Here is a 16,667-nt window from a genome sequence, read left to right on the forward strand (position 1 = left end):
TCTGAAAGTGGAAGACAGAATGTTTGTCTGGGTACAGAATGGTTGTAAGTATATTGGTTGTTTACCCTTATAAACAAAAAATATCACTAGCCTGGGAAAAGATCACATTTTATATTTTCTACTGAATGCATACCACCTTCACACCGTTACAAAGTTGAAAAGCCGTAAGCCATCATGAAGTTGGGGACCTTCTATACTGTTATAGCAAATTTAGACAGTGCTTGCCATGTCCCAGGCATTATTCTAAAAAGCTAAATATGTATTAACTCACTTAACTCCCTTTGAAAAAGGTATTGTCAACATTGGCATTTTACAGATGAGGAAACAGAAATTCACTGAAGTCCAGCAGTTTGCCCACAGCCCCTTTGGGAGTGAGTAAAAGGCCCCCCTGCCTGTCCACCTGCTTTTCCTGTAAGCTCTACCCAACATTCAGTAAAACTACCCATTAAAGGCCCATCAGAGTGCCTCTAACAGGAAGTTGATCTGAAAGCAGGCCAGTTAGTAGAGCAGGAATCTGTGGGAAATGGAAGGACAGACTTGATGACAGAGTGCTGTATCTTCCTTTTGTTGTTGCTGTTCACTTAGCATTCCATTTAAGGGTCATACTAAGGTACATAAAAGGAGAGGCCTACCTGTGTTTTCGTTTATAGGTTCTCTTGCATGCAAGAAGCTGACAGGGCAGATAATCAAACCTTGTGATCATTGTGCTCATTGTTACTAGGGTAATTCCCTGGCTCCACCAGAAAAATAGCTTCAGGGAGAAGTAACAGTTCCCAGGAGCCACCAAATGCTTGCAAAGGCTGGAGTTTTACTTCCTCATCAAGATAAACCTCTCCGAAAACACGCGGGAAACTAACTATGCAAATTCTTGAAAGTATACATTTGCCTGGTGTGAATCACTACTTGCCTAATTGGGTGCTTTGTTAAGAAAACAGCTTTGAATAAGGATGGGGGGAGAAACAGGGACAGGAGGTGGTGGAGATGGTGCTGGAAAGGAATGGGCAGGATAAATAACTGTTAGGGCAAATGTATTAATTCTATCTGCAGAGTTTTTGGTTTTTAATTTTTATTGGTTTGGGGGTTTTGGAGGGCTTTTCAGGTTTTGGTGTCATTTTGGTTTGTTTCTGGCCGATCTTTCTCTTTAATTCTACAAGGTGAGTTTGACCAAGCAGAAGACAGACCCTCTGATCTTAGTGATAGTTTCCAAAGTTACTTGTTACTCACTTGGTGGCTGTTGAACTCTGAAATCTCCTCTTTTACTTTCTGAGAAAGGTGAGAATTCCATTTTTAAAAGTTTGCACACAGATAACATCAGGATTCGGTAAACTTCATAAGAAGTTGGGTTTTGGCTTTGTGTCTGGCAGAGAGTTCCTTATCCAGGAGAGTTGGTTTTGATCGTTCTAAGCAACGAGGCTTACCGTGAATGCTCTTCTGTCTTCAGCAGCCACAGGTCTGCTTGTTGCCTGGTGTGTGCACCCTCCCCTCGCTTTAGCCACCCTTTGTGGACACAGGAGATTAATTAAACCCTGTGCAGTTCCTTTTCTTTCAAGTTCTGCTTGAGAGAACGTTCTGATTTTCAAGTGAGAAAATTTGTTTAACTTCTAGTCATTCTGGAGCAGGACCCTGAGGTGTCTTGCCACAAGTTAGAATCCTTGAATTATGGGCAGGGAGGCGATAGCTTAAATTCAAATCTTTTTCTTGCATGTGTGATCTCTCAAGGAAAATGTTCCAAGTCTATGCCTTATAGGTAAAACTGAGCATGTCATTAAATGATGGAGCCTTAATAAAAAATGGAGGCTTCCCTTTTGGCTCAGTGGTAAAGAATTAGCCTGCCAATGCAGGAGATGCAGGTTCGATCCCTGGGTCAGGAAGATTGCCTGGAGAAGGAAATGGCAGCCCACTCCAGTGTTCTTGAGTGGGAAATCCCACAGACAGAGAAGCCTGGTGGGCTACAGTTCATGGGGTCATGAAAGAGTCAGACATGACTTAGTGACCATAACAACAGCAACAATGAAAGATGCTTGTCTGAGAATCTACACGGCAGGCTTAGAAATCCAGGAACTTGACTGTCATCCTTCAGAAAAGCCCAAGCCTCATTGCCTTTGTTCCAGATAAATTTTCTGCGGGCGTTTGTGTGTTTGGGAAGGGTAAGTGCTTCAAGGAAGACAAGGAGCTAGCGTGCAGGGTGTGGGTGAGGCCGGGAATGGTGTCCTTTGTGTCATGCCTGTGTCACCTTCGTGCCACCCTCCACCCCTGGCTTGCTTTTCAAATTTCTGTTGTTTTGCAAGCAAGGTGAGCCAAGCAGAGGCACTGTAGTTCTTGGGAGATAACTTGTTATGAAGCTCATAGTTGGGAAAGGGTGGTGTTTAAGATCAGTTAGATCGTATTTTAAGACAAAACAGAGGCAATTACTCTATTTCTTTATGGACCACCTGCAGAACTACTGAAGGTACTGACTTTTAAAAAGAAGAGTTTTCTATACCCACCCCACCAAAGTTGATATTAAGCCCTGAGAATCTGCTACTTTAACAGGCACCCCATGTTTTTTCAAATATTAACTGTAAGTCTTAGAGCTTTGCAGAGTATTTCATAGACTGAAGGGATATATCCATGTGCACAGTTCTCTCTCTTTAAAAAATTTACTTCCACACTGAGAGTAATGGCCAGCCTGCAAAGAGACTCCCTATCCTGCCTCACTTAGCCCTGGAAAGGATTTAGTTCAGTTCAGTTGTTCAGTCATGTTCAACTCTTTGAGAACCCATGGACTGCAGCATGCCAGGCCTCCCTGTCCATCACCAACTCCCGGAGTCTACTCAGACTCATGTCCATTGAGTCAGTGATGCCATCCAACCATCTCATCCTCTGTCCTCCCTTTCTCCTCCTGCCTTCAATCTTTCCCAGCATCAGGGTCTTTACAAATGAGTCTGTTCTTCCAATCAGGTGGCCGAAGTATTGGAGTTTCAGCTTCAGCATCAGTCCTTCCACTGAATATTCAGGACTGATTTCCTTTAGGATGGACCGGTTGGATCTCCTTGCAGTCCAAGGGACTCTTGAGTGTTCTCCAACACCCCAGTTCAAAAGCATCAATTCTTCAGTGCTCAGCTTTCTTCACAGTCCAACTCTCACATCCATACATGACCAAAGGAAAAACCATAGCCTTGACTAGATGGACTTTTGTTGGCAAAGTAATAACTCTGCTTTTGAATATGCTGTCTAGGTTGGTCATAACTTTCCCTCCAAGGAGCAAGCATCTTTTAATTTCATGGCTGCAGTTACCTGTACTATAAGTACTTTTACATTTCATAACTTATTGAATATCCTTTACAACCCTTGGAGGAACGTACTGTTAGCCCCATTTTGCATAGAGAGATTTGATATCTTGCCTCAAGTTACTCAGCAAAGAAAGAATTTAATTCCATACAGAGTCTAGACTCTTAACCAACATACAGAGTTGTATTTCTTTTTAAAAGCCTTTCAGTCCAGTTACATTGTAAGTTATATTGACTTTGCAAAAATAACATTTCTTTTTTGAATTGATTTACTGTAAATTGAGGCTTCATTTGGAGATTTGAAACGTTTTATATATATCTATAAACATACACACATATATACATACATATATAATGTATGTGTAAGCATTTAATCTACAGAAGCAGAAAACTAAAATAGGCTAAAGAAGTTTTTAAATGTTTTCCCCTAGGATCTCATTGCTATTTAACCCAGTTCTTCCAATATATGGTACCCTTTAGAATCTTCTGACTTGTCAAAAGTAAAGTGTAGTTACTAAATCAAATAACAAAAATCCATATATGTAGTGAACGCAATCCTCTGATGAATCAAAATCGGGTCTTCCTGACTAGATTTAAAGCTACCTATTACACTCAGGCAGTCCTTGTTTTTTCCCAAATCTTTCTATACTATTTCCAAGGCCTGCTATGTCCACTTCATCCAATTTCTTTCTTATTCTTGAAAACTCAGTTCACATTTTCCTACTGCCAAGAAACCTTCCTTAATGTACACACACACCATTTGCCCTTTTGTATGAATACTATCTGCTCTCTTAGCTCCCTGATTACCACATGACACTGTAATGCATTTTTCCTTCTTATCTGTCTGCTACCTCTGCTGTATCTGCCGTATCCCACCCAGCATCTAACAATGTGTCTTTACTCTGCATATGTTTTTATTTGATATGGCGTGGGGGAGTTGAGGGGGAAACAGGAAGATAAAAATTTCCACATACTAAAAAAGCATTGTCAACAAAGTCTATAGACAGACATACCATGAAGAAATAGTGTATTCATACCCCACATGACTTTTTTCTTTGATACATAAACAGCTCCTACACATCATTAAAAAAGTCCACTAACCAATAACTAAAAAGCCTCTGCAGAGCAAAGGAAACCATCAACAAAATGGAAAGGCAGCTTACTGAATAGGAGGAAATATTTGCAAATTATGTATCTCATAAGTCCAAAATATATTTTTGTTTTTATCAAAAATACATAAATGCATGCAACTCAGTGGCCAAAAAAAAAAAGCATAAAATTCAATTAAAACTGAGCAGAAGAGTTAAATAGATATTTTTCTAAAGAAGACATGCAGATGGCCAACAGATACACAAACACGCTCAATATCAGTAATCATCAAGGAAATGTGAATCGAAAACACAATGCAATATCACTTCATATTGGTTAGAAAGTCTATTATCAAAAACACAAGAAATACCAAGGTTGGCAAGGATGTGGACAAAAGGAAACCTTTGTGCAATGTTGATTGGTACAGCCACATCTAGTCTGTATATTGTCAGCCTGCTTATTTAATTTCTGTGCAGAATACATCATGCGAAATGCCAGGCTGGATGAGGCACAAGCTGGAATCAAGACTGCCAGGAGAAATATCAATAACCTCAGATATGCAGATGACACCACCCTTATGGCAGAAAGTGAAGAGGAACTAAAAGCCTCCTGATGAAAGTGAAAGTGGAGAGTGAAAAAGTTGGCTTAAAGCTCAACATTCAGAAAACGAAGATCATGGCAACTGGTCCCATCACTTCATGGGAAATAGACGGGGAAAGAGTGGAAACAGTGTCAGACTTAATTTTGGAGGGCTCCAAAATCACTGCAGATGGTGATTGCAGCCACGAAATTAAAAGACGCTTACTCCTTGGAAGGAAAGTTAATACCAACCTAGATAGCATATTGAAAAGCAGGGACATTACTTTGCCAACAAAAGTCCGTCTAGTCAAGGCTATGGTTTTTCTGGTAGTCATATATGGATGTGAGAGCTGGTAGTGTAGAAAGCAGAGCACCAAAGAATTGATGCTTTTGAACTGTTATGTTGGAGAAGACTCTTGAGAGTCTCTTGGATTGCAAGGTGATCCAACCAGTCCATTCTAAAGGAGATCAGTCCTGGGTGTTCTTTGGAAGGAATGATGGTAAAACTGAAACTCCAATACTTTGGGCACCTCATGCGAAGAGTTGACTCATTGGAAAAGACTCTAATGCTGGGAAGGATTGGGGACAGGAGGAGAAGGGGACGACAGGGGATGAGATGGCTGGATGACATCACTGACTCGATGGACGTGAGTTTGAGTAAACTCCAGGAGGTGGTGATGGACATGGAGGCCTGGCATGCTGTGATTCCTGGGGTCACAAAGAGTCAGACACAACTGTGCAACTGAACTGAACTGAACTGAACTGGGGAATGGGAGATGGCAGACGGAATAAGGCTCATAGATAAAGCAAGATAGACCATATGTTCCATTTTTGAAGCTAGGCAAGGGGACATGGGAATTATTTTCTCTACTTTTGTATATGCTATAGTTTTTCCATAATAAAAGGGGCTTTTTAAAATTTAAATTTTTTTTTAATTAAAATTTTTTTCTTGGAATGTAGTTGCTTTCGAATGTTGTGTTTGTATCTGTTGCACTTTAAAGTAAACTAGCTCTATATATTGGAGGATATGGCAACCCACTCCAGTGTTCTTGCCTGGAGAATCCCAGGGACAGCAGAGCCTGGTGGCCTCCATCTATGGGGTCACACAGAGTTGGACAGGATTGACGCGACTTAGTAGTAGCAGCAGCAGCTCTATGAATACATTTATCCCCTCATAGCCCTGCCTCACACCCCATCCCATCCATCTAGGTCACCACAGAGGCCCGAGCTGAGTTCCCTGCATTGTACAATAGGTCGCCACTAGGTATCTGGTTTACACATGGCAGTGCACATCCACCAATCCTGATCTCCAAGTTCATCTCATTGACATCCCACCGCCATGTCCATAAGTGCTTTCCCTATGTCTCTGTCTCCATTCCTGTCCTGCAAACAGATTTATCTGCCACTTTCCTAGAGTCCACATACACCTATATTTGTTTTCTCTTTCTGACTTGACTCTGTATGTCACACTCTGGGCCCATCCACTCATCTACAAATGACTTATTTTTGTTCCTTTTTATGGCTGAGTAACATTTCATTGTATGTATGTACCACATCTTCTTTATCCACTCATCAGTCAGTGGACACTTAGGTTGCTTCCATGTCCTGGCTACTGTAGACAGTGCTGCAGTGAACCCTGGGGTGCGCGTGTCTCTTAGAATTACAGTTTTCTCAAGGCATGTGCCCAGGAATGGATTGCTGGATCATATGGTAGTTCTATTTTTAGTTTTTTAAGGAACTTCCATATTGTTCTCCATAATGGCTGATCAGTCTACATTCTCACCAACAGTGCAAAAGGGTTCCCTTTTCTCCACACCCTCTCCAGGATTTATTGTTTGTAGATTTTTTTTTTGATGCTGGCCATTCTGACCATGTGAGGGGATATCTTATTGTAGTTTTGATCTGCATTTTTCTAATAATTAGTGATGAGCATCTTTTCATGTGTGTTTTTGTTGCAATGGTAAATGGGATTGTTTCCTTAACTTCATTTTCTGCTTTTTCATTGTTAGTGTACAGGAATGCAAGAAATTTCTCTGCATTCACTTTATATCCTGCAGCTTTACCAAATTCAGTGATTAGCTATGGTAGTTTTCTGGTGACAGCTTTCGAATTTTCTTCGTATAATATCATGTCATCTGCAAACAGTGACAGTTTTACTACTTCTTTTCCAATTTGGATTCCTTCTACTTCTTTTTCTTCTCTGATTGCTGTGGCTAGGGCTACCAAAACTATGTTGAATAATGGCGAGAGTAGACATCCTTGTCTTGTTCCTTATCTTAGAGGATATGCTTTCAGTTTTTCACCATCGAAAATGATGTTTGCTGTGGATTTGTTGTTTATGTCCTTTATTATGTTAAGGTAGGTTCCCTCTCTGCCTACTTTCTAGAGAGTTTTTATCATAAACGTGTGTTGAATTTTGTCAACTGCTTTTCCTGTACCTATTGAGATGATCTTATGGTTTTTATTCTTTAATTTGTTAGTATGGTGTGTCACATTGATTGATTTGTGTACATTGAAGAGTCCTTGTATCCCTGGGATCCCATAATTCTGGTATGATTCTTTTAATGTGTTGTTGGATTCTGTTTGCTAGTTATTTTGTTGAAGATTTTTGTGTCCATGCTCATCAGTGATATTGGTCTTTTAATTGTGATTTAGTTTAAAATTTCTTGGTGTTTCATATTTCGGTGATATCTTTGCCTGGGTTTGGTATCAGAGTAATGGTGGCCTCATAGAATGAGCTTGGGAGTGTTCCTTACTCTACAATTTTTTGCAAAAGTTTGAGAAGGATGAGTGCTAATTCTTCTCTGAATGTTTGTTAGAACTTGCCCAAGAAGCCATCTGGCCCTGGACTTTTGTTACACAGCAAAAACTAACACAGCATTGTAAAGGAATTAAAAGTCAATTAAAAAAAAAACAAAAAACGCTAAGCAAAATTTTTAACAGACACTGATTTCCCTCTTGGGCCAGCTTTTACTAATCTGTCCTCCCATGGCTGGTCACATTGACTTGAGACCTGACCCTTGGAGCCTCAGAGGCTGCTGTACTGGAATCACGTGGGATGAGAAAGTAAGAAAGCTCTCAAAATGCCCAGCTTGGGAGAATATGCTAAATAATTGGAGTGACTGATTCAATCAACTGATATTTATTGGTCATGTGTCATGTTACAGGCACTCTTATAGATGTTTGGAGTATGGATGTAAACAGGAGTAAAAAGTTTTTGCCCACCTTTCTATAAGGCCAGTGGCCAAACATGATGTGTTAGAGATGTAACACAGTAGAGAAGGTCTTCACCTTCTCTACTGTGGAAGAAGAATGCCCCAGTGAGGGGTATCAACGACTGAGTGAAAAGCATCTATTCCATAGTATGGCAGTGTTGAAAGATTGATTACATATGGGCAAATTGATGATATCTTTGCACGTGCTCAGTTACGTTTAAAGATATTAAAGACAGTGGGAGCTCGGTTTCTCACTGTCATCCTATGGAGTTACCAACATAGAAAAGGAAATTTACTTAATAACTAAAATTAACCTTGTAGTGTGAGAGTGGAATAAGACGTGTTATATGAATTCAGTTTAAATAGATGAAATTATGTAAATACATACATTCTCCAGCTCTATCCATAGATGGAACCTGGGAACAGTGATACTCTAGTGCCCAGTGCTTAGCTTTTTAAATATCATTGTCCTCTGTGAGGAATAAGGGCTTTTTGGCAAAATACCTGATTCCAGGCTGAAGGAGGAAAAGAACAAGGTGACTCTTAGAACATCCTGTGAGAGAAAACAAACAGGTGCCCAGAGAATGATGGGGACAAGTCAAATGACAGAGTTAGCTGGCAGAGACTCTCGTGGCCAAATCAGGGACACTAGGAACATCAAAATAAATGATAGCAATGAATTATGATTCATTGTAATTGGAGTAAAGTAGGAAACCAGGGGTCCATACTGATATATCGTGTGTATGCCTGCTCTTTGCAACCCCAGGGACTGCAGCCCACCAGGCTCCTCTGTCCTTGGAATTATCCAGGCAAGAAAACTGGAGCGTATAGCCAATTCCTTCTCCAGGGGATCTTCCTGACCCAGGGATCAAACCCATGTCTCTGGCGTCCCCTGCATTGGCAGGCAAATTCTTTATCACTGAGTCACTGGGGAAGCCCATGCTGATATAATAAGTGAATATAAAAATCAAAACTTTGCTGTGGAACAAAATTCCTCAAAGTACCTCCTGCTCTCCCAAATACTTCACAGTGGAGGTGATTTGCAGACATCACCTTAATCAAATGATCAATGCGAACATCATCAGTAGTAGAACATTTCAGAACTGCATGTCACTTGAAAGAATGCATCGGGAAGAACACAGAATCACATCTGTGGTATCCCTGCCAAAGGTGCATAACCTAACCTACTCCAGAGAGTATCAGAAAAACCTTTGGCCATTTTACACAATGACTGGTTGAGGTCTTTGAAAGGTTCTTGTTGAATCACGCGAAGACACCGGGATTCTTGGCCCCTGGAGGAGAAGAATTCAATCCGGGGCCAGAGATGAGGCTTGATCGCTCAGAGCTTTTGTGTAATAAAGTTTTATTAAAGTATAAAGGAGATAGAGAAAGCTTCTGACATAGGCATCAGAAGAGGGTAGAAAGAGTACCCGCTTGCTAGTGTTAACAATGAAGTTATATACTCTCCAATGAATCCAAAGACTGTCTGGAGGTTGTAAAGACCTCACCAGACCTACTCCCATAATTTACATTTTAAGATAACGGAAGGTTTAATCCAGAGACAGTCCTTAGGCAAGATACATTATTGTTATATAATCCTAAGGAATGTGGAGAAAGAAAAAAAGTTTGTCCTTTCTTCCTCCTTGAGAATTCCAGACCCCTCTCTCCTTGGGGACCCCTAGACTCCTTATCAACCGGCCTAGGAAATGACTCTCTCATTCCTCCCTTTTCTTAGGAGAATTATGTTGCCTAGGGAAAAGGGGCGTCGTTTTTGTTCCATAACTGCTTCCGAGCTGACAAGGGGCGTTGTCCCTAAATTGGTGAGGCAACATATTCTCCTAATCCTCATATTGAGGATATCTGATCCAGGGGCCCCAAATAGTAGCTGGAGGAAGTTACAGCAGTAGCAGGAGTTTGAGCAACCCTTTGTAACTTAAAAGTTTTCAAGTGGCTAAAAACAAATCCAGTTATACAGTTACAGATGCAGGCAACATAGTCATTAAAACAAGTTAAAATCGAAATTAAAAGTCACATTATGTCCATAGTTAAAGTGCAACGTGTTGCACCAGTCCATTTTAGGGTTGGTAGATGTCATCAGATGAAGAAGAGGCATTGCATGTGATTGTTGTCGAAGGTATTCACAGACTTGGAGAAAGTCTTTTCCTTGAAGTGGAGATGTCTACCTCTGGAAGCCTTACTGATGAAAAGGGGAGTGCTCCACAGACCCAGCAGTTAGACCGATTGTGGAATGCAGCCTAGGAGTGAGCCCAGAACAGGAAGGCATTGTCTTGAGGATCAAACAGCAGACTCAGGATTTTTGGAGTCAGCAGAAGTAGACTCACATAGATTATCAGGCCCATCCGCTGCCCTTTGCTTAACTCGAGAGCTCAGGTCAGAGCCACAAGCTCCGCTAACTGAGCACTGGTTCCCTGGGGAAGAGATTTTGCTTCCAAAACCTGTTCAGCAGTCACCACGGCGTAACCTGTTTTACGCTTTCCATCCCTAACAAAAGAACTGCCATCTGTAAATATTTCCATATCAGGATTGTCTAATGGGGTATCCTTTAGATCCTCCCAAGCTGCATAAAGTTAGGAATTGAGAACAATCGTGATCAGGTGTTTCATTTTCCTTCTCAGGAAGGAAAGTGGCAGGATTTAAATTTCCACAAACTTTAAGCTTAGTTACTGGTCCTTCTAACAACAATGACTGATATTTAAGAAGCCTACTGTCTGTCATCCAAATATTAACCTTAGAATTTAAGATTTCACTCACATCATGAGAAGTCAGTAAGATAAGGTTTCATCCATTAATTATTTTTAAAGCTTCAGGTGCTAATAAAGCCGCTGCCCCAACTACTCTTAGGCAGTGGGGTCACCCACGTGAAACTACATCTAATTCTCTGCTTAGATAAGCAATAGGTTGCTGGTGAGGCCCTCGGGGTTGTGTCAAAACTCCCAATGCCACACCTTTTCTTTCAGTGACAAACAAATTAAATTCTGACCCTGTGGGCAAGCTCAGAGCTGGAGCTTGCAGGAGAGCAGTCTGAAGAACTTTAAAAGCCTTTTGAGTTTATGGAGACCAAACCAGTTTGTCGGTTTGGGCCTGCTGAGTTTCAGCTATACGTTTATATAAAGGCTGGACAAGTTCCCGGTAACCCGGAATCCAAATGCGACAGTAACCTGTGATTCCCAAAAATCCTCTCAATTGTCTTAAAGTCATAGGTAGGGGATGATTTAGTATAGGTTTAATTCTCTCAGGGCCTATGGCCCTAGTCCCTTCTGATATGATTAGGCCCAGATATCTAACTGATTGTTGACAAAGCTGAGCCTTTTCTCTTGATGCCTTGTAACCACAGCCTGCCAGAAAGTTTAAGAAATCTTCTGAGGCTCGCGAACAAGCTTCCTCTGTCTCAGCACAGAGCAAAATATCATCTACATATTGTGACACCACCGCTTCAGAGCTATTAAAGTTTTGTAGATCCCGTGACAAACTTTGTCCAAATAAGTGAGAACTGTCATGAAATCCCTGGGCCAAAACTGTCCAGGTTAACTGAGAAGCTGGCTGTGTAGGGTCTTCAAAGGCAAATTGAAATTGACTTTCTTCCGCCAAAGGCACTGAATAGAAGGCATCCTTTAAATCAATTACTGAGAAATATTTGGCCCGTTCAGGAATTTCAGACAATAGAGTATAAGGATTAGGCACCACGGGGGTGTAAAGGAACTACAGCCTCATTTATTATTCGTAAATCTTAAACTAGTCTTCATTTACCATTCGATTTCTTTATACCCAAAATAGGAGTGTTGCAAGGGCTGTTACAGGGAATTAATAGTCCCTGCTCCTTTAAATTTTCAATGATGGGTTTTAACCCTTCCTTAACTTCAGGTTTCAGTGGATACTGCTTCTTATGTGGAAATTCGTGTGGGTCTTTGAGCTTAACAACTACAGGAATAGCATTTTGAGCTCCACCCACAGATTTTCCATCAGCCCATACTCTAGGATTTACATTTTGTTCAACTAAAGGGAGAGAAAGGAAGGGCTCCATATTCATGAAAACAGAGGCATGGACCTTGCTCAGTATATCCCTTCCCAAAAGGGGTGAGGGAGATTCTGGCATGATCAGAAACTCGTGTGAAAACAGCACAGAATCCCAGTTCCAAGATAAAGAATAACTGAAATAATACCTTTTGGCTCGTCCAGACAGTCCCATTATGGAAGCGGATCGGGAAGAAAGTGGGCCAGGGGCTTCAGTAAGCACAGAATAAGTTGCCCCAGTAGCTAAAAGGAAATCGACGGATTGGCCCCCCACAATTATTAATACCCGGGGTTCCTCAGGTGTTATTAGGACGGGAGCTTGTGTGGGGACCCCTGGGGCACCTTCAGTCCTGATTGTCTTGAGAGTCCGACCCCGGAGACCTACGCCTCTGGGGGCAGTCTCTCTTCCAGTGTGGTCCTTTGGAGACGGGACATGGAGCCGGGGGCAGCTTAGATGCCTGAGGGCAATCCCGCTTGAGGTGCCCCTCCTTTCCACAGTAATAGCAAGCCCATCCCTTTTCACCTGGGGCCCCTCTGGGCACTTTTCTCAGGCTGTTTAAGAACGTTTTTCGTAGCCATGGCGAAGGCTTCCGCCTTTGTCTTTTTTTTGCCTTTCTTTCTTTTCCTCATATTCCCTACCATAATAGACTGTCTGAGCCAGTTGTAACAGAGTATCTAAAGGCTGATTTGGTCCATACCCCCGTTGTAATAGCTTACGGCAGATATCTGGAGCCGACTGAGTGAGAAATCTATTCTTTAAGATCACTTTTCCCTCTTCACTTTCAGATCAATCTCAGTGAGTCTGCGAAGGCCTTCTCTCAGTCTGTCTAGGAATTTACCAGGAGCTTCCTTCTCCTCCTGTTCTATGTCTGCCAATTTGCCATAGTTTAAAGGCTTAGAACGCGCCTGCCTAAGTCCTTCAAAAATACATCTAACAAAATGACTCTGATCCAATCTTTCTTTAGCTGTGTTGTAGTCCCAGTCTGGTTCTATAGTTGGGACCGCCTGATTCCCAGTGGGGAGGGCCGCTATCTCGTTCTCCCTCTTCCCTACTGATTCATTACCAAGCCATTCATCTCCATAAGCAACCGCTTTTCCCAAAACTCGAGTCTTTGACTCGGGAGTCACCGTTTGTCCCAAGATATACATCACATCCTTCCAAGTGAGGTCATAAAACAGAGTAACACCTTTAAAAGCTCTAATATATTTTTCTGGGTCCTCTAAATAGTCTCCCAGATCTTCCCTGATTCTTTGTATTTCTTGATAAGAAAAAGGCTTATTAATTCTCACAGACTGATTATTTCTCCCGGTGGGTGTTTCATAAAGAGGCAACAGCTTGTGTGGCTGTTCCTCAGTCTCTCTGGCTGCTCTGCGCATATGATCCCAGGGATAGATTGGAGAAACCTGTTTTTCCTCTTCTCTTTGTCTCCTGTCCTCCATCTTATCTCTTACTTCGATGGTCTGAGTTTCTACTGAAACCAGAGTAGTCTGAGGTCGTACTGAGACAGGAGTTGTTTAGACCTCCATGTGGGCAGTTTGAATCTCAGTTTGGATTTCCAGGTACGGGGGCAAAGTAAGAGGACAGGAGGGAGCTGAAGTTTTCACGCCCAAATCTATACCCTTAGGACATAAGTCTGGCATCTTTCACAGAGAAAAAAAGGGCAACACATATGCTACTTCTACCCATTTCCCTTGTTCCTTACAGAACCAGTCTAATTATAGAACAGTATTATACTTAAGAGACCCTCCAACTGGCCACCATTCCATCTTCCAATGGATACCGTGGCCATGCAGTATCACATAGGAAGACTAGGTGTGTCTTCTTTAAGCCCTGGGGATCAAATCTATCCCAGTTTTTCAGGATACAGTTCAAAGGAGTGAGGCTGGAATTGTTAGCTCCCATCTGTAAGAGAGAAAAAAGCGACCAAGGCCATTTTTCTACCAGAGGCGTCCCTCCCTGCTCTAGATGGGGGTGTAGACAGACATTACACCAAAAGCTTTTCCTTCCTGGTCGGACTTAGTCTGTCCCTTACCGATGCAGGCGCAGTCCACGTCCCTCCCGGTTCTACCACCGAGATGGGGTGGGGATGTACCAGGCGTAGAGTTGATAGCATCCCTACTTGACGTCCAGCTCTTCACCTTTAACCTTGCTTGCCTCTGATGTCACCCGGGGTGAATCAGAGTAACCTTCTGGAATGCCTCCCAAGCTAAGACTACTAGGGGAAACATTCGTCACCTGAGTGCCTGTGCACGACCCTGAGTATTTCCTGACTACAATGACGCGAACATAAAACTGAGATGTTCTTTCCAAGCATCACCACACCAGTATAACAGCCTCCTCTGATCCACTAAGAGCCAGTGTTACCAAAGGAAAAAAACCCATTGCAGTCCCAATCTGAGTAACCTTTAACCTCAGAGATGTTCTTGGAGCTAGAGCTCCATCTAGCTTCCTAACTTTCGATTCCTAGTGAGGCTAGGCACTTTCTTGACTACCAATCCAAGTTTGGGACCTAAGCCACAGTACAATAACAGTATAGATCACAAGTCCCTTGAAAGTCTATGATCCAATAGATTAGGTTACTACATCTAATTCCCAAGAAGTTATGAAATGGTCAAAGAGATGGAAAAGTTTGACCTAGAAAGGAGAGTTCGGTCCACACGCTTTGCCCATTTCTGGTCGGTTCCTGAAGCAGACATTGGGTGCCTCTTGGCATTGGCAGGTCGGTATAACGCCCCGACAGGTTTCTGCCATAAGCCGTATGAGATCACCGTGGAACCGCGGAGCAGGGCTCCTTACTTGCTCCACGCAGGGCATGCCATTCATGCACACAAGCACACCGTACAGTTAGTAAAGCACAGCAGAAAATGTGTTCGCTAAGAGAACAAAGAACTAAAGCTCCAAACTTCCTTACCTTGTCCTGAAGGATCGCGGACGAGCCCCCAAGATGAAAGGTTGTTGTTGAATCACGCGAAGACACCGGGATTCTTGGCCCCTGGAGGAGAAGAATTCAATCCGGGGCCAGAGACGAGGCTTGATCACTCAGAGCTTTTGTGTAATAAAGTTTTATTAAAGTATAAAGGAGATAGAGAAAGCTTCTGACATAAGCATCAGAAGGAGGTAGAAAGAGTACCCGCTTGCTAGTGTTAACAATGAAATTATATACTCTCCAATGAATCCAAAGACTGTCTGGAGGTTGTAAAGACCTCACCAGACCTACTCCCATAATTTACATTTTAAGATAACAGAAGGTTTAATCCAGAGACTGTGGTTAGGCAAGATACATATCCTAAGGAATGTGGAGAAAGAAAAAAAGTTTGTCCTTTCTTCCTCCTTGAGAATTTCAGACCCCTCTCTCCTTGGGGACCCTTAGACTCCTTATCAACCTGCCTAGGAAATGACTCATCTTCAAAAGGGTTGAAGTCATAAAAGTCAAGGAAAAGGTGAAGTGAACTAGATAGAAGGAAACTGAAAAACATGACAGCCAAATTATAACACTCGATTCTGATTTAGATCTTTTCATTAAGAAGGATTTATGGGACACTTGATGCAATTGCATAGGATCAAATGATTAGGTGGTCCGAATTTGTCCTTGTTCACATCCTGGTTTGGATGATGTTTTGAGGAGTTACACACTGAAGAATTCAGAGCTACTGGGCACCAGGTTGGCAGTATATTCTCAAACTGTTAAGAAAACACAGAAGGATGTACTGTACTTGAAAATTTGGTGGGAAACTGAGATTATTTCAGTCTTCAAAAATAAAAGTGAAAGTTGCTCAGTCATTCCAACTCTTTGAGACCCCATGGAATACAGTCCATGGAATTCTCCAGGCCAAAATATTAGAGTGGGTAGACTTTCCCTTCTCCAGGGGATCTTTCCAACCCGGGGATCGAACCTAGGTCTCCCACATTGCAGGCGGATTCTTTACCAGCTGAGCCACAAGGGAAGCCTAAGAATACAGGAGTGGGTAGCCTATCCTTTCTCCAGCAGATCTTCCAAACCCAGGAATCCAACTGGGGTCTCCTGCCTTGCAGGTGGATTCATTACCAACTGAGCTATCAGGGAAGCACTTCAAAAAGTAGGAAACACTCTATTTTGAAAGAGACAAATATATGAATAGATAAAACATGTCTAATATGGGTATAGGCTTCAGCCCTGGGACACTCCAACATTTAAAAATCAATCAGCAGAGAAACAGCCAGCCAAGAAGGGCTGAGAAGAAACCATCAATGAGGCTGATTATAAAGCAGGAGAAGCTGAGGAAGAAAAAGTTTTTAGAAGTAGCAAGTGGTTCACTCTGTCAAATGCTGCCGAGACATCAAATAGCATGAACAGAAATCACGTGATCACTAGAACTGGCCCCAAGGCATCCTGGGAGGAATCCTGTTGGAGCCGTTTTCAGCTGAGTGAGGACAGCAGTCAAATTCAGAAGAGATGAAAAGAGAAAGGGAGGTGAGGACGTGGAGTGGGTGAATATAGATATC

General features: G+C 42.2%; 1 long non-coding RNA gene across 4 annotated transcripts in view; it reads left to right on the forward strand.

The window, feature by feature from the left end:
* Positions 1 to 16,667, forward strand: part of LOC112584574 — a 50,032-nt gene that overhangs the window by 11,714 nt on the left and 21,651 nt on the right. Inside the window, exon 1 of one of the 4 annotated variants that reach the window (XR_006640957.1) lies at positions 16,128 to 16,635. The exons of the other annotated variants lie outside the window; for them this stretch is intronic. This is a non-coding gene — a long non-coding RNA (uncharacterized LOC112584574). Of the gene's footprint in view, positions 1 to 16,127; positions 16,636 to 16,667 lie in introns of those variants that run through there. 4 annotated transcript variants of the gene reach the window in all.

This window comes from Bubalus bubalis, chromosome 4 (genome assembly GCF_019923935.1).
Source record: "Bubalus bubalis isolate 160015118507 breed Murrah chromosome 4, NDDB_SH_1, whole genome shotgun sequence".
NCBI lineage: Eukaryota > Metazoa > Chordata > Mammalia > Artiodactyla > Bovidae > Bubalus > Bubalus bubalis.